At 44.4% G+C, this 26,395-nt stretch overlaps 1 long non-coding RNA gene across 1 annotated transcript; it reads left to right on the top strand.

Annotated features, from left to right (window-relative positions):
* The first annotated feature begins 1,819 nt into the window (after positions 1-1,819).
* Positions 1,820-24,716, top strand: LOC147692401 (uncharacterized). Its single transcript, XR_015299823.1, has 3 exons — positions 1,820-1,915; positions 2,821-2,908; positions 24,012-24,716. It is a non-coding gene; the product is annotated as an uncharacterized LOC147692401 (long non-coding RNA).
* The last annotated feature ends 1,679 nt before the right edge of the window (positions 24,717-26,395 follow it).

The following is a 26,395-nucleotide window of genomic DNA, read 5'->3' as shown; positions in this document are numbered from 1 at the left end:
ATAGTGTACAGCATTGTAAATACGGCACATATATGGTGGCGCAAGAGTTTTTATGCAGGTGCAGGGAAACTGACGCATCTATATAGATGCGTCAGTTTCTTGTAAATCTGCCCCTCAGTGTACACAACAACCTAATTTCCCTTGGTTCAATAATGGCATCTTCATTAGCGCCGTGGGAGGGGGGCCACAAATGTTTCTAAGTTCATGTTTTCGAAACTATACTTTTTAATAAATGCCACTTAATTCAGCGATACCATCTAAAGTTCTAACGTGAAATACTTGTGCATGTTAAAGAAAAACATGTTTTGAATTTTGAAGAGACTTCATCATACTTTTATGATATATTGATTGATTCACTGCGGGAAAATTTACCCGTAGGCCAGTTTTTTCGGTTACGAAGAAAGTGTTCTGAATGAGAGGCGTTCATCTCTGAGGCGGAAATCTTATCCCGGAAACTCACTGAAAGAGGCTACCCACCCCGGGTCATTAAAAGGGGAAGGAAAAGAGCATTTCATGCAAATCGCGTGGCTCTGCTTACTAAAACCGTAAGAGCGGGAGTGAAAAAAACAGTGTTTGTTTTGACCTTTAGCACCTCTTCACAGCAGATAAGGCATGCAGTCTTGAAGAATTGGAAGATTCTTAACTCTGGCAACCTCAATATGGAGAAACCGCTGTTTTCCTTTAGGAGAAGTCAAAACCTAAGAGACCTCCTGGTACACTCGAAACAACGGATACCACGAAGAACAGGGATGCCTACCACCACCACAGGGCTCCCACCCATTGTAGGCCATTTTAGGTGTGGATCATGTAGTGTTTGTCACTTAACCTCCAACACCAAAAGTATTGACATTGGACTCCTGACTCCTTGGGAACAAAGGAAACATACTAATTGCAACTCACAAGGCGTGATTTATCTAATCACTTGCCCTTGTAGGAAACAGTACGTGGGGATGACCACCAGGAGAGTCAAGACGCGCATCACTGAACACCGCAGCGCTAATAGATGTGGCAGATCTAATACGCGGCTAACAACTCATTTTAAGGATGCAGGTCACTCAGAAGAGGACCTTAGGTGGACGATCATTGAGAAACCACACCTCCAGTGCTCGGATGCGGATAGGGCTCTATTTGTACAAGGGCAGAAGTGGGTGTTCCGCCTCAAGAGTAACCTGTTTGGCCTCAATGATGACATACCGTGGTACTCACTGAGTAGATGACTTTACCTATTATACTGTGATTCTATGGGTGTCGAATATTTACTAACGATTGTGAGGTCCCTATATAGGTGCACAAATACCAGTCTTGGTAACAATGGGCGTTCATATGCTGTGTACTTATATATTGGGACATAACACATCATGGTTCCCTTTGTATACTCCCTGTAACAGTATTTTGTTTATAAGGAAGTTCGTGTAGTAGAGTCTACAGATCCTTTTTGTATAGAAATGCTGTGAAATGGAATATAACACTTGCCAGCTAGATGGAGAGGAAATGCCTTTGTTAACACTGTACCCCACTGCTGGGCATCTTATTTAATAATACGTCCCTTTGGTATGCACCCACTCTTTGCATTAAGTTTTCAGAATTCAGCAAATAGTTGACTGCATCATTTCTTATACTAAAAATAATGGTCTTCTAGAATACACCTCTCGAGGTTTGGCAACCGATTTAAATAATATGGGACAGGCATCTCGAACTCCCGAATCACATTCTTGTCCCTGACGCACAGAAACTACACTTCTCAGAACGATCACGTAGTGTAGGGGCTTGCGCATGCGTGAGATTGCTTTGCGACGCGTGCGACACATGGTACACGCCCCCCGCTTCTATTTACACGCTGGACATCCCGGGCGCCGGTATCGTCGCGGCTCACGAGAGAGGGGCACAACTTGTGCCGGAGTTTTCCTACGGAACTGTAAGTGGCCGTGAAGGGTCGTTTTTCTCCATAGCTGAGAGTGTCTGCGAAATGGTACACCTGTGATTAAAGGCCACTATTGAGAATGGGTGCTATGTTGCCGCTACTACGATACAGAGTTGGGGGCAACTTTTGTCCATGCCTCCTTAGTATGCGATGGCGTGGTAAAGACACCCAATGGGGTGATTTGTAATAGTATAATCACATTTTAATATCTAACGAGTGTGAATGCTCTTGAGGGCAAATTTGCAAACAACCAATAGTTACAGCGTGGGGCAGATTGGCCTTTGATCTATCTCTCTACCATTGGGAGGTGGTCTATAGGGGTCACACTCGCCCTGCTTCAGTAGTAGCGTGGGGATATCATCCATGGTAGCTATGATGGGGTTGTGTTTTCCCCTACAGGTTGGGTCCAGTTACAAATGTATTACTTTGTCTCTATTGTATTGGAACATAGGTTGTGTTCTTTGTGACTCCTCCCTCCATGTGCCAGGTCAAGTGATTGGTTTCAATAAACTCGGTGAGTTGCACCTAAGTTATATCACTATGAAGGGAACTATATCGCGAATGCAAATGTCTACATTCCTTGTGCACTGCTGGGATTATGACCTAATAATCTTGGAGGCTTAGATTGTGATAGAAAATTTTCCAGAAACTTATACACTGGAAAGTTTAATTGATGTTTCGGGATAGATGTCTTCACACTGATTGTTTTTAACATATGAAATCATTGGTTCGAACAATACGGCTTGTTGTCTGTACAATTTGGACATTCATCGCTGTATGATTTAGGGGAACATGTGGCAAAGCAAAGAGCATTTCTCACCTGACTATGAGTGGGGTGTGGGTAGCAATGTTTGTTGTCCACAATGATGAATGTTATTCATTTATGATTGATTTCACAGTTATGTCACCGTGTAGGCGGAATTCCCTCCACATAGCCTGATACTGATGGGCAAGAGTGGCCAATACCCCATTTAAGACCTAATTAAGGTAAGGGGGTTATTATATAGGACTGGGACAGATAGACATCCTGAAGAAGACCAAGCTGGCCCATTATTCAAGGGCTAATAGAGGTCGAAGCATGTTGACTAGAGCAGTAAAGGAGGGGCGCTAATGGGTCCTAATACCCTACCCTAACGCTACCATCCATTCTCTTTTTAACCCTGACCTTGGTACCTACTAATAAAGCTAATTTTGGTATCCAGGAGCCAGTTTTAACTATTCCCTACTGCACATATTTTTTGTCTGACACTGTACCCAGTCTTTATTAGTTGATTTTTGTTTGTGAACACTGTTGTCACGTTCAGTTGAATGTTGCACGTTGTCTCTGTTTTTTTTTGTTCCCCCTCCCTATGCTCTGCCCAGAGTGTGGCTACGCCCGGGCGTTGTAGCAGACCCGATGATGAAGCATGTCACACACATTGTGTGTGAGTGAGGGCAGTTTTTCACTACTCTTGAGTGTTCCATTGTTTGTACACTTTTGATTAGTTGGTCTGCTTTTTTTTTGTGAATGTTTGTTTTTTCTTCACCCCTCTTATGTGTATATTGGTGAACAACCTTTACAACAAAACTTTCACAACGCACTACCATTACGACGCAACCATTACAACGCAAACCATTACAACGCGTTGTGCTGGGGGGCGCTCTAGGATAGGGAATAAGTTTAATTTACTATCCAACACCTTCCCTAGTGTCCATGGGGACTGGAGTTGGAATAGTAAATTAAACTTTTCACTATCCAGCACCCCAAAGCACTATGCATTGTAAAGGTTTTTGTTGTAAAAACCGCGTTGTAAAGATATGCGTGGTAAAAGCATGCGTTGTAACATCATACATCTGTGTATATTATATTGATTGAGCCTTCACAATATATATTTTACAGGCTTAGCTTGTTTTAGGGCTCTCCCTAACCCAAGGATTTGTTCTGGTTTGTTCTCCTTGTTAATTTTTCGCCCACCTCTAACATTGACAGGGCAACAGGCCGCAAATAATTGTTTTTCCCAGCTTGTAAACACAACAGCAACGGATTGGCTAGTCACCTGCCTTCTTTGCTCTTGAAAAACTCACCTTAGAATGTGAAAGATGTTACAGTGAAGGATAGGTATGTAAGAGCTAATCAGAGTTTGGGGAGATCACTTTTGCGATTTGATGGCCTTTTGACCAGTAGCGGCTGCTATCGGACCTTGGCGGGGGTATGGGGCAGTGCGGGTGGATGGAGGGATGAAATAAAAAAGAAACATTTACATCTCGACGGCCAGCCAGCCGGCCGCTGCGTCTCCTCCGTCCTCTTCTTCCTGTTTTCTGTCCCAGCAACAGGAAGCTCCTAGGCCCCCTGAGCCAATCACAACGCTGCAATGCAGTGTTGTGATTGGTCTGAGCAATGTGGATCAGCACTCGGATGGGGAATGGGAGACTGGGCATGTTCTTTACCAGGCCGTGCATTACAGCCTGGTGGGGAAGATGGAAAGTGTGCAGGACTGTTTAGCCGGCCCAAGAGGGCTGGCCAAGCAATCTTGCGTACTTAGGGAGTGCAAACCACTCCTCCCCCTGCTCTGGCCAGCCCCGCCTGAGAGCAACTGATTACAATAGGAAAACTAAAAAGGATATTAACGATATGTTATTATCATTTTAGTTTTCCTCTTGAGCAGTGGGGCTACACTCCTCTGCCTTAGCGGAGGAGCCGCCACAGCTTTTAACCAGGATTTTTGCTGGAATTGCAAAAAGTGAAAAAACGAATCTCCTGCCACTTCTGCAGGAATACCACACAAAGACTCAGGGGATTATTTATGGGATTTTGGTGTAGGGAAGCACAACAAGGCACCTCGCTGCGCTGCCCTACACCAAAGTGAAAGGGCAGTAATGCACTACATTCAAGCAATATGGTGCATCCTGTCCTTTCTGCCTGCACTGGCATTGTTTCGGCAGCATATCACCAATGTAGGCACCCTTACTCTATGGTGCAAGGGTGCCTCGATTGCACACAGGATTATTTTTGTGCAGGAAGGGACACCTTCCTGCACAAAAACAATCTTAAGAGGCATTTTTCTCCTTGTTATGACTCCCCTCAGGAGTAGTATGGATTTGGTACTTCTCCAGGTTTACATCACTTTGTAAATCTGAGGTAGCGTCAAATTCCATGTGTGTTGTGTGGGAAAACCCACCGCAACCCCCATGGAGCACTTCCTGGGCGCAAAGTAAGTTGAAGCAGTGATTTACCCTGTGTCTCCTTACTCATGATTTATGAGGCCACTGAAAGCCACTGCGTGGCTTCATAAATCGAAATGAGAGCCCTGTGTCACCAAAGTACCACTTTAGGTGGTGGCATAGTGACGCAGGGCTCTCATAAATGAACCCCTCAATGCATAACGTCTGCTACTTCAGATTTAGAAGTTTAAGCAACAGAGATGGTTATTTTTCTGGAAAATTACCAAAACTTTTAAAATTCTGTGGAATTCTTTAAAGGAGCATACATACACACATGCAAGTGTCAATTCCTAGCTAGGGGCTGTGTTATACGGATTGCAATACCGCCATTTTGTCACTCACATTACTTACAACGGTCCAAAATGCCATTTTTATTACAATGATCAGTCATTGGGAATGGTACATTTTTGTCCTCGTCAGGCAGTGCACACATTTGGCGAAATGCAATATTACCCGGGTGCTGCTGTAAGATTTGTTATCTGGAAATGTCAGAGTAAAACTGGCGAGATACTGTCTACGCACTCTGACCCCTGTGCCTGGAAAGGATTGGAATTTAGACCCTGTAAAACAAAGATAAAATAAACACACTCCCAGAGTAACAGTGTCTCAGAAGTGGCAACTGTTTTACCCACAGAAGAGTCTGAGTGGGAGTTCTTGTAAACGGAAGAATGAATGATAGTGCACCAGGGTATAACCGGGCTAAAACAAGGGGGAGGGAGAGGGGGGAGTCTGTCTGTAAATGGAGTCTCTGTAAATGGAAATTTCCGTTTTATTTCATCTGACGCTTATAATGTGAATTACAGCATGCACCATGCGCAGCTGTCTGGGGAGGGAGAGGACAGAAATAGATACAACCCTATTTGTTGCTCATGTTCAAAAATGACAATTCCTGAAGCTTTATGTTTTGGCCAAGAACATTGCTTTGTGGCTTCTCTGGCTGACGGGGCTCAACAAGCCAACAAGCATTAGCAACGCCAATAGGTCTGGGGTTGGCTTCGAAACATTTGACTTTGTCTATGCTTGGTTTTTTTTGTCTTGTTTTTTGTAAAATTATATTGCTAGGTGAGTGCCCAGCACCATATCTATCTATCTATCTATCTGTCTGTCTGTCTGTCTGTCTGTCTGTCTGTCTGTCTGTCTGTCTGTCTGTCTGTCTGTCTATCTATCTATCTATCTATCTATCTATCTATCTATCTATCTATCTATCTATCTATCTATCTATCTATCTATCTATCTATCTATCTATCTATCTATCTATCTATCTATCTATCTATCCATCCATCCATCCATCCATCCATCCATCCATCCATCCATCCATCCATCCATCCATCCATCCATCCATCCATCCATCCATCCATCCATCCATCCATCCATCCATCTAGACGTTCTAGTTAGGGTCAGATTTCACTCATAAAAAACAGTGAAATTCAACAGCTATAGTTAGCTGAGCTAACTAAACTCGAGCCCCTGCAATGCACTCCTTATGACCTTGCATATTATATCACTCTTGATTTGGTCAGTGACATCACTAATGACATCTCAAATGGCATCACTGATGACATCATCCAGTGGCTGTGAATGTTTTTAAAATGTTTATGAGTAGTTCAAATTCAAATTCAAAAAGCTTTATTTCGATATACAAAGTAATATCATAAAAGCAAGCATTGTTAAGAACAAATGTAAGTCACAAAGTGCCAGTGCGTTTCCATCATGGGTACAACATGTATTTTAAAAACAGGGTTATGATCACAAAGTGGCAAGTGCATTAAAAAAAAGGGAAGTAACAATAGAACAACAAGCAAAAAAGTCATGTACATTAAAATCTAATAGATTAAAAAGGTCTAAGATACATAAATACATATGATATGTTACATCGAGTTCCTAAACTTTACCAAAAGTTTCAAAAATTTAGCTAGGGTGTTGACCACTTCCATATTTTCTAGTCGTTGTAGTCTAAGGAAAGCGTTTCTACAAGACCGGAGGCCCCACTCCTTAAAAATTAGTTTAAGTAGGATCTTTCTTGGAACCTCATAAAATTTACAAAATAAAATACAGTGCATATTAGTTTGGTGGGCGAGATCATCACAGGGGCAGGACGGTAAATCTCTCGACCAATCATTGCAGGCTGGGAAAGTGATTAAGCGATAAAAAGATCCCAGTCTAAACCTTGAGAGAAGCATTCTAATGTAACAATTAAGCTCACTTGCAAGGTACAATTGGAGTCCCGGTTCTATGGTGATTTGCTGATAAGCTAAAACAGATTTTTTTAAGTTTTTCCGTGGACCATCTTTTATTCGCTAGATGGTCCATTGCCAATTTACGCAGGACTTTCCACGGCATCGTTTCCATCCTAGATGGGTGCTTAAAAAACTCGGGATGACCAATCTCGGTCAACATTGCTTCCACAAAGGACAGCCATTTAATTTGCCTTATACCATCAAGGTTTAGGCAGTCAGAAATTATATTACGATTAAAGGCTGTCTCGGGAGTAACCCACAACTTATGCCATAGCAGGATAGGCTCAATCATTATAATAGCGGAGATATAGGGGAGACCCAGTTCTATATGTGCAAAGTAACTAGCTGGGGATTTAGGGACCCCCAGGAGGTATCTGAGAAAACAATTTTCGGATTGCTGAATTGAAATGGGAGTATCAATCCCCCAGATACCAGAGCCATAAGTGGCCGTGGATACACATTTAGCCTTATATATTACAATCAACTCCTTGACGAATCTACCCCCAATTTTGGCCGCAAAATTCTGCAAAGCACCAATCGCCCTAGAGAATGCTAATTTTCTAGCTTTAATTGCTGTATGCCAGGAGCACTTCCTGTCAAAAGAAATCCCAAGATAGGGGAATTGGTCTGTAGTCTCTATCCTTCTACCCTCGAGGAAAATGGGACAAGGTGCTTTCTGTGTTCCACGTCCACAGGACATGGAAAAGGTTTTTGATATATTAACCTTAAGTCCCTTTTCCCTCATAAAAAGTGTAAACTTTGAGGCAGCCCTCTGTAGGCCCAGCCTGGTTTGCGACATGATGGCAGCGTCATCCGCATACAAAAGGATGGGGACGGGATGGCCTCGGACTGAGGGGTAATCATACTGAAAACCCTTAAGGTGGCCGCCAATAGAGTTAATATAGAGGGAGAAGAGTAGGGGTCTAAGATGCACCCCTGTCTCACCCCCCTCTTGATGGAGAATCTTGACGAGCACTCCCCTCGTTGTCCAAAGCGCACCCTCGCCCCAGCATCCCTGTACAATTCCTTAATAAAGTTAAGAATTTATGAGTAGTTAAATAGATATACCAAGATGTATTGGTGAATCAGTGGCTGTATAAGTGCCTGTACGGATGATTCAGTGGGTGCGTGACTGACTGTATAAGTCAACGATTAGCTGTCTCAGTAAATGTATGGATGAGTGACATGGCTGCGTGAATGTCTGTATCTGTCTGTCAGTTGGTGTCTAAGTGGCTATATGGGTGTGTGACGGGGCGTGAGTGGCTGTATGGGTGAATGATTTGTTTTCTAAGATTGCCTGCATGGGTGAGTGGGTGAGTCAGTAGCTTTATGGGTTAGTAAGTGTATCTGTAAGAGGCTGTTTGGGTGTCTGAGTGTCAGTGGATTATGGGTGAGTAACCGCATATGTGAAAGGCAGTATAGGTGAGTATTGGAGTATATGAGTGACTCTGTGTGTGTGAGTCATTGTGAGAGTGGCTGTAAGTGTGTGCTTGTGTCAGTATGAATAAGTGAGAGGGCGTGTATATAATTGCATAGGTGAGTAATTGGCTGTGTGATTGACTCTATGGGTTAGTGAGTAGGTGTGTGAGTAGCTCTATGAGTGATTGCCAGTGTGTGAGTGGCTGCATGGGAGTATGCGTGGCTATATCAGTGTCTGTATTAGCGAGTTGGTGTATGAGTAGCTGTATGCAAGTATGAGTGAATGTGTGTGTAGACCTATGAATCAGTGAGTAGGTGTGTAAGTACTGTTATGGTGTGTCAATGGTTTTGAGAATGGTAGTGTGGAAGTTGGAGTGCATGTATGAAAATGTATATTGGGGTGTGTGTGGGAGCGTCAGATATTTTGTGGATGATGTCATCAGTGATGACATTTGAGATGTCATCAGTGATGTCACTAACCATGTCGTGAGCTATGTAATATGTGACGTCCTAGGCAGTGGATTGCGGGGTGTGAGTTGCAGTTAGCACAGCTAACTATAACTTTGTCAGGTCCCGAAGTCCTCAGGATGGTACGATGCCAATAAGGGTTCCACCTCTCGATAACCTCTGGGTCTGATATATAACAGACTCACAGTGGGGATCAAGTGAGGGATAACAGGAACAGCAGGGCAGGAACTGGGGGGCGGAGAAGCTGAAATGAGAACAAGACAAACAATAACACCTTGTCCTAGAAACCTGTCTTCTATTGCTTCGCTAATCTAAACCCCTATGAAGCGCTTCTCTTTACCTGGAGGGTAAGGTAAGGTTGGCTTTGCCTGGCCTTCAGATGTAAAACAGTAACAGCACAATCCTGAAAACACAAGATACCCTGGGTTAACATTAGCACCATCCAAACATTAATATGTTCCCTAAGGTGACTTGTACATACCAGTGATGTTAACAGTAAGGGCTTCAACAGAGGGCAGAATGGTAAACAGCCAGCCAGGCGAAGCACATTATACCCCTGTTGTAAGTACATAAAATAAACAGCAAATAACAGATTACTGCTTTAGCAATTGTCACAATGAAGAGACTAATGGGTTACGTCACCCACAGCCTCACAATCTCTTACTCCTGATGATAATGTCCTGCACCAGCGAGTAAACTGTACTAGTAATGTTCTTTCATTTGGAAAGCAGACTTCCAGACAGCATGAACAAAGTTCTTTCCGTCACCCTACCCACAGATAAGAAAGTCTCTGCAGATGGGGCTTCACGAAATACCTCTAGCGCCACCAAGCGCGAGCCCAGAAATCACAGAAGAGTCAAAGGGTGGTGATTAATCCGATAACTCCTCGGACTAACAACACCCTAAACCAGAGCCTCACTAAGATGAGGCAAAATCCGCGTGAGCAGAACCGCAGACCTCTGCACATAAGGCAAATGTGAAATGGCTCAGAAACACCGCCAAGAGGAACCTCCTCCGTGCGGAACGAACAACTCGAGAAACAGCACCACAAACGAAGAAGAACGTAAAGGCACCAAAAAGGATACTCAGCCAAACTCCAGCGCTGGGGATCCTACCGTCAGAGTCCTGGAACCAGAATATACGGCGCTGCCAAGCAGGATTCACTCCGTCTTGAACTTCCTGAGTCTGACGTCATCGCCAGACGCGTCGCTCTCCCCCGGGAATCATGGGAAGTGTAGTCTTTCCCACAATCTCGGGTCTGGTCAGTGTTCAAAGCGTCCCACCTCCGTGGGTCGTGACAGTACATCCCTCCCCAGAAGAACACTGACAGAGACATGGCTTGTTTGGAAATCGTTTGTGGAACATCCGAACAAACTTGGGTGCATGAACCCCTGATGCAGGTTCCCACGAATTCTCGTCATTACCGTACCCCTTCCAAGCCACCAGATACCACAATCTGGTACGATAGATTTTGGAATCCACAATACCCCTCACTTCATGCTCCTCCTCCCCGTTAACATCAACAGGAGCATGCTTGCTCTTCTCACCCCCTCTTGCAGGTTTAACCAGCGACACATGAAATGCTGGATGTATACGCAAGGAGGAAGGCAAAGCCAGTTTCACTACCACAGGATTCACCAGTTTCAGGATTTTGTAAGGACCTATGTACTTTGGATTAAATACACTGTACCTCCTGAATCTTATGTTCTTTGTGGATAACCATACATAGTCTCCCTTCTTATACACGGGACCAATCTGCCTGTGCTTATCAACATAGGTTTTGTATCTTGCCTTGGCTAGTGCTAATTGCTCCTTAACCTTCAACCAAATCTCATGAAGATCTCGCACCCTTTCCTGAACTTCGGGGACAGGGGACGCAGAAGCAGGGTGATGGAACGGAGTGAAGTTAGGATGAAAGCCATAAGTGCAGTAAAATGGGGCATGTTTGGTGGACCCGTGAACAGCGCTGTTGTAAGCTATTTCGGCCAACCATAACCTTCCCACCCAATCCTCATTGGTGACTTCCACATAGCATCTCAAATATTGCTTCAAGGTTTGATTTGCCCTTTCTGTCTGCCCATCTGTCTGAGGATGGAAACTCGTGGATGTATTGGAAGTTATATCTAAAGCCTTACACCATGTCTTCCAAAATTTTGCTGTAAACTGACTTCCCCTGTCTGATACAATTACTTTGGGCAACCCATGTAACCTCACTATGTTTTGGAGGATAAGATGCGCCAACCCACTAGCAGATGGTACCTTTTTGCAAGCAATAAAATGTGCCATTTTGGTCAGATAATCCACTACCACTAGGATGGTGGTACACCCCTGATCTATTGGCATGCCTACCACAAAGTCCATAGAGATACATTCCCAGGGAACCTCAGGCGTGGGGAGCAGCTGTAATAACCCCGACTGTCTTGTATGCAACGTTTTCATCTGGCTGCAAACCTGGCACTCCGCTACCCAATTCGTCACATCTTTTTTGATGTTTGGCCACCAAAACTGCCTTTGGATCCGCTCAAGCGTCTTGCTGCAGCCGTTGTGTCCTGCACAAGGGGCCGTGTGACACCACTGAAACACTTGCTTCCGTAAGGCTTGAATAGGTAACAGCAACTGTTTATTTCGCATGGGGAGACCCTGCACCATATTCCATTCTTTATGCTCTTGCAACCACTTCTTCCATTCCTCCTTCTGTACATGATTCATGACACTGCGTAGAAACATCTGTGTACATGTGACCCCTATAACCCTCTCCGGGTTGATGATAGCTTCTTCCTTACTATCTGCAGTGTCCTTTACAGTATGTTGTCGTGATAAAGCATCCGCCTTTCTGTTGTCTTTTCCCGGCCTATAGGTCACGATGAAATCGAATTCAGCGAAATGCATCATCCATCGCATTTGTCTAGGTGTCAAATGGCGGGCAGCTGCCATGTACTGTAGATTGCGATGGTCTGTATAAACGGTCACAGCATGTCTCGCACCCATGAGATGGTGCCTCCATTCTAGGAAGGCGGTTCTTATTGCCAGCAGTTCCTTTTCAGCTATCACATAGTTTCTCTCAGCCTGATTTAGCGTTCTTGATAGATAGGCTACTGGATGCAACTGACCCGTGTCAGAGTGACGTTGCGATAATATAGCTCCTACAGCTACATCCGAAGCATCCGCTTCCACTATGTAAGGCTTGCTGGGATCTGCATGCACCAATACCGGAGCCGACACAAAGGCTTTCTTCAACTCCTCAAAACCTTTTTGGGCTTCCTCGGTCCAAACAAATGCCACCTTCTTCTTTAGCAGTCTCGTCATAGGACAGGCCATCTCAGAGAAGTTTTCGATAAACCTGCGATAGAAATTCGCAAAGCCAATGAAGCACTGGATGTCTCGTACATTTTTGGGTGTAGGCCACTCCTTGACTGCTAATATCTTCCTTTCGGACATCTCCTGACCCTGGGGTGTGAGCATGACCCCTAAGAACTCCACCGTGGTAGCGTTGAACTCACACTTGCTGAGTTTACAATAAAGTCGATTCTCCAATAAGGTACGTAATACGGACTTCACATGCCCCGTGTGTTGACTGACAGTAGAGGAGTAAATCAAAATGTCGTCTATGTAGACGATGACGAAACGATCCAGATACTCCTTTAACACGTCATCCAAAAAGAATTGAAAGGCTGCCGGGGCGTTACACAGCCCGAAGGGCATCACTAAGTACTCGTATAATCCAAAACGGGTCTTTATGGCTGTCTTCCACTCATCCCCGGGCCTCATTCGGACTAAGTGATAGGCTCCCTTGAGGTCTAGTCTTGTAAATATCACTGCATCCTTCACCTGCTCCAATAATACCGTGATAAGGGGGAGAGGATATTTATTCTTCACTGTTATGGCATTCAAAGCTCTATAGTCTGCACAAGCTCTCAGATCACCGTTGGCCTTCGGGATGAAAAATAACGGGGATGCGGCCGGAGACTTAGATTCTCTGATGAATCCCAGGTCTAACAATTTATCCAAATAGGACCTAAGATGCAGGGTCTCTGGTTCCGTCAAAGCATATACTCGTCCGGCTGGTATTTTAGCCCCAGGAATCAGATCTATTTGGCAGTCATACGGTCTGTGGGGTGGCAGCTTTTCAGCCTTTGTTTCACTGAAGACCTCTGCCAAATCTTGATACACCACCGGGAGTTCCACGTTCTGTTCCGCTGCCGTGGCTATATGATGGATGCCAGCTAATCCGCTAGCCGGACCGGGATTCCTCGGACAGCAATTCCTCTGACAGAACTCTGAAGTAAACTTTAGTACCTGATTCTCCCAATCTATTGCAGGGTTATGTCTTCTGAGCCATGGTAGCCCAAGAATTACTCCATACTGGGGTGCATGAATGATATTGAAGAACAACCTCTCCTGATGTTCTGCACTCATGGTTACACACAGCTCCCTGGTTTGTAACCTGATGGGTCCAAAAGTCAATTTCCGTCCGTCGACCGCAAACACCTCTTCGGGGGTTTCTTTTTCATGTAAATCTAGCCCTAGACTACTGGCTGTAGCCTGGTCCATAAAACAACCAGTTGCCCCTGAATCTAACATGGCTTTGATCCAGGTTCTTTTCTCCGGTAAGTCCACTCCTATGTTCACATAGAAATGTATAGTTTCTCTTGTGCTTTGTCTATCCAAAGAAGGGATATACAACTTACTTGAAGGGCACCCTTCACTCCTCTTCAAGCCTTCTCGTTTCCCGCCTCTGGGTCAGAGGATAAAACAGACACCTTCCGATTATCATACCGTCCCTTTGTCTTTGTTGGACATTCTCGTATGAAGTGCCCCTTCCGGCCACAATATAAACACAACCCCCTCTTGCGTCTATATTCTTTTTCCTCCACCGATAAAGGGGATCTAACGGCTCCTATTTCCATAGGCTCGGGCTTTGTAGCAGACGTTCCTTCTGCTGTTCTGGAATACTCGTAACTAGACCTGGTCCTGTCCTTTCGCCTGCTATCCCCTCGTCTATCACTGAGGCGATGGTCCAGCCGCAGCACTAAGCTAATCATATCCTCACAAGTACTGGGTTGAGGGTCGATTGGGGCCAATGCATCTTTCATCTCTCCAGTCAATCCATTGTAAAAGATGGCCAGGCGCTTACTTTCAGGCCAATCTGTTTCAGTAATTAGTCTTCTGAAATCATTAAGGTAGGTTATAAGATCCCTGTTTCCTTGTCTTAACCCCAACAGGTCCCTATCTGCTGACAAGGTGGCTGATCTGCGGTTGAATGTTTTCTCAAACTCCGTCTTAAAGGCCTCCCAATCTCTTAACAAAGGATCATCTTTTTTAACTAACGGTACCGCCCACTGAGCAGCATCCCCACCCAAGTATGATATGAGAAATGCCACCCTTGAATGATTAGTGTTGAAGACTTTAGGTTTGCATGAGAAGTGTAAGAGAACTTGAGTGAGAAAAACCTGCACCTTATCACTATCCCCATGGAACCTTTCCGGAGCGGCTAGAGGAATAGGTGCGGGGACTTCTACCACCACCGAAGAAGTGGACTGGGTGCCTGCATTAAAAGGGTTTCGATTCAACCTATCTACCTGTGCTTGTAACGTCGCAGTTTCCGTCCTGGAAGCCTGCAACTCAGTCTGTACTATCGCTAATGCAGACATTAGGTCTTCGAGAGTGGTCATGATATCGTAACACCGGGAGGACTAAATTCGTGGGCCGTATATTCTGTCAGGTCCCGAAGTCCTCAGGATGGTACGATGCCAATAAGGGTTCCACCTCTCGATAACCTCTGGGTCTGATATATAACAGACTCACAGTGGGGATCAAGTGAGGGATAACAGGAACAGCAGGGCAGGAACTGGGGGGCGGAGAAGCTGAAATGAGAACAAGACAAACAATAACACCTTGTCCTAGAAACCTGTCTTCTATTGCTTCGCTAATCTAAACCCCTATGAAGCGCTTCTCTTTACCTGGAGGGTAAGGTAAGGTTGGCTTTGCCTGGCCTTCAGATGTAAAACAGTAACAGCACAATCCTGAAAACACAAGATACCCTGGGTTAACATTAGCACCATCCAAACATTAATATGTTCCCTAAGGTGACTTGTACATACCAGTGATGTTAACAGTAAGGGCTTCAACAGAGGGCAGAATGGTAAACAGCCAGCCAGGCGAAGCACATTATACCCCTGTTGTAAGTACATAAAATAAACAGCAAATAACAGATTACTGCTTTAGCAATTGTCACAATGAAGAGACTAATGGGTTACGTCACCCACAGCCTCACAATCTCTTACTCCTGATGATAATGTCCTGCACCAGCGAGTAAACTGTACTAGTAATGTTCTTTCATTTGGAAAGCAGACTTCCAGACAGCATGAACAAAGTTCTTTCCGTCACCCTACCCACAGATAAGAAAGTCTCTGCAGATGGGGCTTCACGAAATACCTCTAGCGCCACCAAGCGCGAGCCCAGAAATCACAGAAGAGTCAAAGGGTGGTGATTAATCCGATAACTCCTCGGACTAACAACACCCTAAACCAGAGCCTCACTAAGATGAGGCAAAATCCGCGTGAGCAGAACCGCAGACCTCTGCACATAAGGCAAATGTGAAATGGCTCAGAAACACCGCCAAGAGGAACCTCCTCCGTGCGGAACGAACAACTCGAGAAACAGCACCACAAACGAAGAAGAACGTAAAGGCACCAAAAAGGATACTCAGCCAAACTCCAGCGCTGGGGATCCTACCGTCAGAGTCCTGGAACCAGAATATACGGCGCTGCCAAGCAGGATTCACTCCGTCTTGAACTTCCTGAGTCTGACGTCATCGCCAGACGCGTCGCTCTCCCCCGGGAATCATGGGAAGTGTAGTCTTTCCCACAATCTCGGGTCTGGTCAGTGTTCAAAGCGTCCCACCTCCGTGGGTCGTGACAAACTTCTAAATTTCAACGGTTTTGTAAGAGTGAAGTCTGACCCTAACTATAACATTCCTGTAATTTTTGTTTTTTTCAGTGTATTTCTAAGGTTTTTTATTTCTATTTCCTAACTATAACATCCTTGTAACTTTTTTTTTCAGTACATTTCTAAGGCTTTTAACATGATAATTACTAACTATAACGTCCATGTAACCTATGTTTTTTCAGTGAATTTCTATGTTTTTTTAAACTATTGATTGCGTTTGCACAGTGGCAGCGAAAGGAGGATGGGCTTCCAACCTGCTCTCAGGAAACCAGATGTGTAGGATTTACAAGAAGTACCAGGAGGGCTGCATGGAGAAGGGCAGAGTGCACATGACTGGTTTGGTCGGCCCCAGAGGGGTAACCCCCTGCCCAACCCTGCTCACAGAGCAGTCCCGCCCACCTGCCTGCCCGCAACCAAACCCTTCTGCTTTCTCGCAGTGCAAGAAGCAGAAGCATAAAATGGTAGTTTTTTCCATTTTATGTTTCTGTTTCTCGTACTGTGAGAAAGCAGTGGGGGGACTCTCCGCCACCCTAGTGGAGGAGCCACCCCTGTGGAGGTAACAGGAGGCGTAGTTGGCCCTCAAGGACGTCCTTGGGGCCCAACTACCCCATCTGTTATTTCCAGTAAGTGGGATTGCTGAGACATCGCAGGACGCCATGCCCCGTTTCTCCACCTGTCTGCAAACGCGCCTCCTGGTACACTACTTGTAGGTGGGTGAAGTCCCCTTGGCCTTTGAAGGGCCTTGGGGTCCACTATAGTCCGGAGGCACTTAGGAGGCAAGGGGACCTCATTGCCCCACCAGCAGTGGGCACCCGAGGACATTTCTAGAGGCTGCTCCTGTTAGAAGCGCATGTTTTACTGAGAATGTCAGACTTCATTCTCATATGGCTGAGACAGATATTGTGAATTTATAGAACATATGCTCTCATTTTAGCTTCTGGAGCACCTTCTATAATCTCTATTGCAAAATCATGAGAAAACAGTTTTCTCTCAAACATGATTCTTGAAATCCCAGCAGAAGGGGGTTTCAAAGGGTAAATCACATTAGAAACAAATGATTTATATTGTAGCTAAAATTGGTTATCACCCTTTTTGTGACCCTAAAAAATTGCCATTCACTACAATGCATTTCTATGGGGTACTATTGTGTATATTGGTCTCAACCTGACTTCCAGCACTTCCTGGTTGAAGTGCTGACATACAATTTAGATCTCACTTTGAGATGTGTGCTTAGGCTTTGCCCAGATCTACAAATTTGGATGTCCTTTGATTTCTGAACTAATTTACACCAAATAACAAAAAGTATGATCTGGGTAACAAAATGCACCTTTGGAAACAAGGTATTAACTATAAGTACCTACTGGCAACATATATATATATATACTAGCAGTCCGTCCCGACCTTGTCCGGGAGCATTCAGGCTTCTGTTGTAAATAAAACAGCGATACTGTTAAGCATTAGCTAAAGACATGATATCGTGATTTACTGTTGTGTTTTCCCGCTCAATCTCTTCTACGGTCAAACTCCATTTTGTTTTCTGTCCTCCATTTTGTCTGCTACATATTGCCATGTGCTCCCCATGTGATGAGTCCTACCTCTTTGCTAGTCACCCTTGGAGTCTGCCCAGCAACAGTCTATAAATAGCCCTTTGTGCGTCTAGCGCATGCTCAGTAGAAGTCACATCTGTCTTTGATTAGAGTAGATAGGAATGCGCATTTCCGCAGGCTTCAAGAACCGTTAACTCCACCCATGTATTGATCATGTTCAGAAATGTCCATATATGGTCGTAAATCATGTTCTGAGTTGTACCCGCCTACTTATGAGCCCCTTCTTTGTGTATAAAAGGGGACTGTGTACTTGAGTTCTTTGTGCTACCTTGTACAATACTGTAGAGTGTTGTGTGGGTTGTAGTACCACCTTTAAAGGTTTATTAAACTATGTTTTTGTATTTCCAGTTTCCGTGCCAAATTCTTTGTGTAGTCTGAAGACTTTGTGCACAGAAGGGCGACTCCTTTGCACTCGCAGGCCTTGCTGAGGCCTGTACTCATCACTTCCCCTACCCCCGCCTGCCCTGACATTGCCCAGCAGTCCGTGCCCCCGCCCACCCTGTCCCCCGCCTGCCCCGACCCCCGGCTGCCCCAGTGTAAGGTGCGTTCACCTGTCTTCGTGGTGGGGTCTACTACCAAGTAGATTCTGACAGTGAATGGGAAGACAGATGAGGTGGTGATTGTTATGCCCCAGAGACTCTGAATTTCGCCCCTGTGCTCCATAAAGACACACATGCATTTATTCATTATTAAAGTGTGTTGCAGTAACCCCAAATGGTAGCAGGAGTATCTGTGCATCCCAACATCTCATCCCCCGCCTTCATTATTAAAGCGTGTTGCAGTAACCCCAAAAGGTAGCAGGAGTATGTGTGCATCCCAACATTCCGTCCCCCGCCTGGCCCGATATACTACAGTATGTTGCAGTAACCCCAAATGGTAGCAGGAGTATCTGTGCATCTTGTGAACTTTCCTCAGCCGATCCCCGTCACCCGCCTGCCCCGACATTGTCCCCGGAGGCTTACCTGATCCGCCGCTCCTTAGTTTACCGCTCCTCGCCTCTCTGCTCCTCACCGCGGCCCGACGCCCGCCTGACCGGACATTGTCCCCGGAGGCTTACCTGATCCACTGCTCCTCAGTTTACTGCTCCTCGCCTCTCTGCTCCTCACTGCCTGTCCGCCGCCGCTCCTCCCCCGCGCCACGTCCGCCTCTTCGCTGCTCGCACCGCCGCTGGCCTGTCCGCTGCTCCTCAGGTCACCACTCCTCCCCCGCACCAGTCCGCCGTTCCTCCGACGCCGCTCCTCCCAGTGCTCCTGATGTGAGCACGCACGTTGCAGCCGGCGCTACTTTGGAGGGACTACTTTTTTTTTAATATACATTTTCTAAATAACGTTTATTTTTTAAATTTATATAGCCTATGTCCTTCTGCTTGCCCTGACGTTTTCAAACATGTATTGGGTGTTTGGATTGGTGGTGTACTTTTCGAGTTTACCTGGCTCAAAGGACACAGTTCTCTCTTTATAATAGTAGTATAGATAAAAGCAAAAAGTTGAGGATATTAGAATTATCAATTTAAACTACGCAACCCATAAAAATTCAAAATGTTTAGTTATGGCTTAAAGTTATAAATTGTTCCCCGCTCACAACTTACTATAACTTGTGCACCTCTGTGCACAGTGCTGTCAACTTGCTAGCCACAGAACTTTAACTCAAAACTCACCCTTCAGCCATGCACGGTGTTCTTATAAATTATATCATTTGAGTTGTCATCGGTCTTGTTGATAAATCTAACATATAACATGTTAAAAGTGATGTAATATGAAAGGGTATAAGCAGTGCATGAGGAAGGCACACATTATAGTTAAAGTAGCATAACCAGCAAGTTGACAACACTATGTACATACGTTTAAGTTATAGCTATACATTTAGAATTCCTAAGGTTTGTGTGGTTTAAGTTAGTTTTCTATACACATAATTCATTACGTTTTTCTAATTCTAGCTGATCCTCAACCTTTGTTCTTTTTCATTGGACTTCAATATTTTGTTTTATAAAAATGTGTTTTAAAATATATAAAATTGTTTATTAAGGTATTAATCGTTTTTAGTGGGTATTTTTGATTCTTCAATACTTTCGCCAAAGTTCAAAGTTCATTATTAGTAGTGTTGTGGCATAGAGTGGAGTAACGAAGAGTAAAGTGCATAGAGTGGAGTAAAGTGGAGTAGAAACTTCATAAAGTGTATTCTGTTCAGCAATCAATCTTCATTACAGATGTTCTTAGATTACAACATGGCTGTACCTGTACCCATGTTGTAATCTAAGAACATCTGTAATGGAGATTGATTGCTGAACAGAAAACACTTTATGAAGTTTCTGCATAAAATATGTTTGCTGGTTGGACTCAATCAGCTATTTACTTGGTTGTCTGCTGTGCTCTGTCTCTGGGCCCGATGTAGGTATCAAATACCGGTCGGAAACGGCCGATTTCGGCCGTTTCCGACCGGTTTTTGGCCTACTGAGATGTAGGGGACCTTTTTTTGTCCGATTCGGTATTTTACTGATTCGGTAAAATTACCGAATCGCAAAAATACCGAATCGGTAATTTTACCGATTTTTAAATTTGGGATGTAGGTGGGACTACTTTCTGTCCCACAGGCCCTTCAGATTCGGTATTTTAACACCCAATCCAATTGGGTGTTAAAATACCGAATCCAGGTGTGCATGCACATGTGTGCATGCACACCTATGCCATGTGACAGACAGACATGCCCTTAGGGCATGTCTGTGTGCCACATGGCTCACATGCCTGTTTTGGGGGTGCTAGAGGGTGTCAAAGTGACACCCCCTGCACCCTTGCACAAATCGGTAATTACCGAATCGGTAATTACTGATTCGGTAATGCCCATTGATTCCTATGGGCTTCAAGGCCCATAGGAAGCAATGGGGGATACCGAATCGGTATTTACAGAATCGGTAAATACCGAATCTTACAGATTCGGTATTTACCGAATCTGAAATACCTACATCTCCCCCTCTCTAATTTACCACTTCATAAATACCGATTCGGTATGATTCGGTATTTATGAAGTGGTAAATGTAGATTTACCTACATCGGGCCCTCTGTTTCTTAATTGTTGAGACACTCGGAGGGATCCGATTATATTGAGTGATACGGTGGGTGGCACAGTATCAGACATAGAGCACACAATAAAGATAATTTGTCCGAATTCACATTATTGCTAATATCAGGCAGAGGTGCTTGTTGTTCTTTTTGTTTACCATATTGCCACCGTTGCTTTGTTAATAGAGTGGAGTAGAGTTGTAGAGTGGAGTGTCGCTGAGTGAAGTGTTGTATAGTAGAGTGAAGGAGAGTACTGTCGAGTGGAGTGTTGTACAGTTGAGTATCATAGAGTGGAGTATCGTAGAGTGGAGGGTTGTACAGTGTTGTAGAGCAGAGTGGCATTGAGTGGAGTACAGTGTTGCAGAATGGAGTGGTGTAATGTGGAGTACAGTGTCATAGAGTGTGGTAGAGTGGAATGACATAGAGTGGTGTAGAGTGGATTAGAGGAGTAGACTGGAGTTTAATGAAGTAGAATGGCATAGAGTAGAATGGAGTAAAGTGGCATGAAGTTGAGTAGAGGGAGTTGCATAGAGTGTCATAGAGTGAAGTTGAGTGTCGAAGAGTGGTATAGACTTGAGAACGGTGACATAGACTAGAGGGGTATAGAGAGTTGGTGAGTGGAGTAGAGTGCTGTGGAGTGGACTGTAGTGGAGTCGGATAGAATGAAGTAGCGTACAGTGGAGCATTGTAGAGTGTCATGGTGTAGAGTGTCATGCCATAGAATGCAGTTGAAAGAAGTGGAGTGGATTATAGTAGAGTGGTGCAAAGTGGAGGGGCATGGAGTGAAGTGCCATAGAGAGGAGAGCTGAAGAGTGGAGTGGGTTGGTGTGTCATATGTAGAGTGGAGTCGTGTATAGTGGAGTACTGTGTCCTAGAGTACAGTGGAGTGGCTTGTCACACAGTGATGTTTTGTTAGAGTATCTTATAGTGGGTGTGCGTAGAGTGGATTGGAATGTCATAAAGTGGAGTGGGGTGGCGGGTGGTATGACAGAAGCATGCATGGCTAAACCACCTGTGCCTCTACCGCACAGCCCGAACCATGAATTTGTTTTAACCGTTCATTCCTTTACCACACATGCCTTTAACATGCATTTTTATTGTAAAGGCATAAATAATAAGGGGGTATGCATGGTTAAGGTTTGCCACTACTCCAACTCCCGCCCCATGCCCTGAGCCCTAAAATTAATGATTTGATTTGATTTGATTTATCAAATTGTATAGCGCGCGAATGTCCGAGGCGTCTTGGCGCTTATGACAGACAGCAGTCCTCTCTGAGAAAACGGGCACCTAACAGGCCCCTTAACACCCCCCCCCCCTGCCCTGAGGCCTAAACCAGCACTTCACTTTTTTTTTTAGAGTTTTATATAGTGCAAACTAGACCAGAAGATATCAGGTATCAGAGTACTTTTCATGAGCACCAATTTCGCTACAGAATGGACACATTCATTTTTGTTAGGCATGGGGAGATTAAGTGATTAGCCCAGAAACACAGGATGTTGAGTGTCGATGCAGAGACTCAAACCTTGTTCCCCATCTTCGAGGTCAACTGTTCTAGCCGTAAGGTGACATCCTCATATCACTTAAAACTATCCTTTCCCCTCCCCTTCCCCCGAGGCCTAAAACTATGCCTCTTACCATATACTACCCCGCCACCACCCTAAGCCCTAAAATTAAAATCCTCTAAATTGCTCCCCTGAGGCCTAAATCTGCCCGCCCTTAAAACTACCCCTTCCCCTGCCCGGGGGTCTAAAGCCATGCCTCTTACCATATAATACCCCTTCCCACTGCCCCTTGATGTCATTAAAGTTACCCCCCTGCCCTGAGTCCTATAAACCTCAACCTTTCCAGAAATACCCACTTCTAAACACTCCTCCTAAACTCAGCTCTTAAAACTACCCCAACCCCCTGCCCCCACACTGAACCCTAAAAGCCAGCCCCCTTTCCAAAAGTACCCCTAAAAGCGACCTCCACCCCTAAATAATATCCCCCAAACCCGGTCCCAGCCCCACTTACCTGTTCTGCGTCCAGAGCTTCCTGATACAATGCTTCCCTACCCATCCTGAACACTGGAATGCTATCTGACAACCATGCGTATGCGTGGTTAAAGCTAATGCGTTGTTCAGGCAAGCATGGTTATGCTTGCGGTGTTCTGGAACGTGTGGCTCTGCCCGCATTTTTACGGGCGTTTCCCGGGGTGGCTTATCGTAGAGTGGAGTGGCATAGCGTTTCATAGAGCAGAGTTGCGTGTCATAGAATTGAGTTGCGTGTAATTTTGTAGAGTGGAATGGAATGTTGTAGTGGGAGTAGTGTGTCACACAGTGGAATGGCATACCATAGAGTGAAGTGGCATGTCGTAGAGTAGAATGACATGGTGTAGATTGTTGTAGAGTGTAGTAGGGTGGCATCAAGTAGAGGGGTATAGAGTGGAGTAGAGTGTTGAAGAGTGGAGTGGCGTGTTGAAGAATAGAGTGGAGTGGAGTGGTGTGTCAGAGAGTGTCTTCGAGTGGAGTGCTGTTGAGTGTAGTGTTGTTGAGTAGAGTGGAGGCGAGTTTTGTACAGTGGAGTGTTATGGAGTGGACTATTGTAGAGTGGAGTCTAACAGAGTGTAGAATAGTGCAGTGGCATAGAGTGATGTAGAGTGTTGTACAATGGAGTGGTGTGGAGTGTGCTAGTCAGTGGTAAAGTGTGGTAGAGTGGAGTGAAAGAGTGTCATACAGTGGAGTGGCATAGAGTGGCACAGTGTGGTGTGGTGCAATCCATATTAAACAAGAACATAATAAGAACATCAGTTGCTTGAAATTCAGTGTGATGAATACAATTCCAATTCGAGAGAGAGGGGTTAACAGAACACTGGAGTAGAGAAGACTTTAGTCAAAGTTGTTCATTAGATACAGGACCTTACATTGGTAGGACTGAACATGGATGAAGAACTGGCGGTCCACCTGGCTTGACCTTGAATATGCCCCCAGCTACATACACACCCACCTTTTTCAGTAACTTATAGATCTTAAGGGCCTTTTTGATATTTTAAATATCCCTTTTCTTGCCCCTCACATTCTTTCTCTTTAATATGAGTGTGTTAGGTGGTTTTGTTTTTAGAGAAGAAGTAACATATGTGGTTTTCACTGTACTCTTGTCTTTTTCTATTTTTTAGGAGCTTCTTATGCCAAAACTTCTGGGAAGAATTGGAAGACAGACAAATATATCAAACTCAATGGGGTTTTTCTTATTTACTTTGGACAAGATGTGGCATTGTACAGTGTACACGTTTATTTGGACTATCATGAGAGACTGAGAGATTTGCCCACTTGAGCTCCATTGTATTCTATATTGTGGTTTTTGGAAACTGCTTTAGAATTGCTAATTGCAGCTGACTCATGTAAATATGGTTAACAAACTGGGATGGCAGTGCCCACTTGGGCTAGCTAAATTTCGAAAGAGGATTGCTTCTGCTTGAAGATATGCACAAGCAATATTCAAATGCACAGTTAGGACATGTGGTTTATCAAGTGACCATCAGGGTAGATATATGCGTCCTTTAATGATATTTTCATACATAAAGGGAATCACATTTAAAAATGTACTGTGCTTTGAATAAAGCAGAGAATAGAGTTATCCTGGTGCATATAATGTCTATAAGCTATTTACCAATGTAACAAAAAGTCCGAAGTATTACACTTGAAATGGACGCTTTAGGAGAGTCCTACCTTTATTTTGTAAATCAAATGTAATGCGTGGTGGGTGTACTTATATGAGGGTAAAGCAGATGTTATCTGCCCCATGACCACAGTGTCGGTGCTCCGAATCGCGTTGGGCAGATTTGTGCCACTTTAGTGTGAATAAACAATGCTAAAACTAAACGGAGATATTACCCGTTTCTCTTCATGTGTGTCGGAAAGGACGGATAATGTGATTTGATGTTGTTCGTTTATTTAAGGAGGTCTCTATCTCGCCGTGAGCTCACCACAATAAAATGCGGGGTGTCCGCGAAGTATGTGTTGAGCTATAGATATATTTGTTACAGAGTGATGGTTATAGTTAGGATTCCCAGAGATAGAAAATTCTCATGATTTTGCTTGCTAATAACTTTGTCATTGTCTAATGAACATTCACAAAATTTTGCAGGCCTATTCCTTTTCCTCCATTGACTAATGATGCGAGTGTTTCGTGTGGATTATTTAAGGGGATGCAAAGAAAAAAGGGGTAACAATTAATTTTTTTACAAAAGCAACAAAATGGCTGAACAGATTTACATGAAATTTGGCATGAATGTAGATTATGGAGTGGAAAGGATTCTTATGGTTATTTAATTTGATTTGGTTCAGTAATTTTTAAGTTGTAAGTAACAAAACATTAGTAACATATACAGCCAAGGTATACCACAGTACCTTCGTTGTATACCATGGTATATGGCGATGAAAAAATGCAATATTATTGATTCATCAAATCTCTTGCAAAATGAAAAGGCAGTCATCTTGTTTAGAACACACTTTGGATTTGTTCGTGTTTTTACATAAAATATAGCTTAGTAATGTTTGTGTAATGCATAGGAAGAAATTAAGCAGCTTAGGAAACTCTGTAGAGGTACGGAAAATAATTTTTATTGATTTATATATATTTTTATCAATTTATGGAGTTCTGTGGTATTTTCCTAAAATTGCCTAGAAAGTACTGCGAGACTTCCTGAAATGTAAAAAAAATGCATGCATCAGAAAAGACATTCTAGGAGACGTAAGTCCACTCTACTCCACTAATACACCAGTCCACTGTACTTTATAGCGCTCCACTCCACTCTTTGCCACTCCACTGTACAACACTCAACTCTAATCCATGCCCCTCCACTCTATGCCACTCTACGGCATGCTATTCCACTCCACTCCACTCTATGACATCCTACTCTACTCTACGACATGCTACTCTACTCTACGGCACTCCGCTCTATGATACCCCATACCACTGCACTCTATGACACACCACTCCACTCCACTTTATGATATGCCACTCCACTCTACCACTTGCTACTCCATTTTACGACTTGCTACTCCACTCCACTCTAAGCCCCTCCACTCTAGACATGCTATGACATGCCACTCTGCTCTATTACACTCCACTCTACGTCATTCCACTCTACTCTATGACATGCCACTCCACTCCACTCTATGGCACTCCACCCTACTACACCATACTCCACACTATGCCCCTCCACTTTACGCCACTCTATGATGCTCTACAACAGGCCATTCCACACCACTATTTGACACACCATTTCAATCTCTAACATGCCACTCTACCCTATGACATGCCAATCAACTATACGATTTACCACTCCATTGTATGACACTCCACGCCACTCCAGTCTACGACATACCACTGGGCCCTATGACACACCACTCCACTCTCTGACATGCCACTACACTCTAAGCCACTCCACTCTATGTCCCTCCACTCTAAGACATGATATGAATGCCACTGTATGGCACACCACTCCAGTGTATGCCACTAGGACATACCACTCCACTCTAAGACATGACACCCCAC

Source organism: Lissotriton vulgaris, chromosome 9 (genome assembly GCF_964263255.1).
Source record: "Lissotriton vulgaris chromosome 9, aLisVul1.2, whole genome shotgun sequence".
Taxonomy (NCBI): Eukaryota; Metazoa; Chordata; class Amphibia; order Caudata; family Salamandridae; genus Lissotriton; species Lissotriton vulgaris.
The sequence above is the reverse complement of the archived record's forward strand: the minus strand, read 5'-3'. Positions and strand labels throughout refer to the sequence as shown.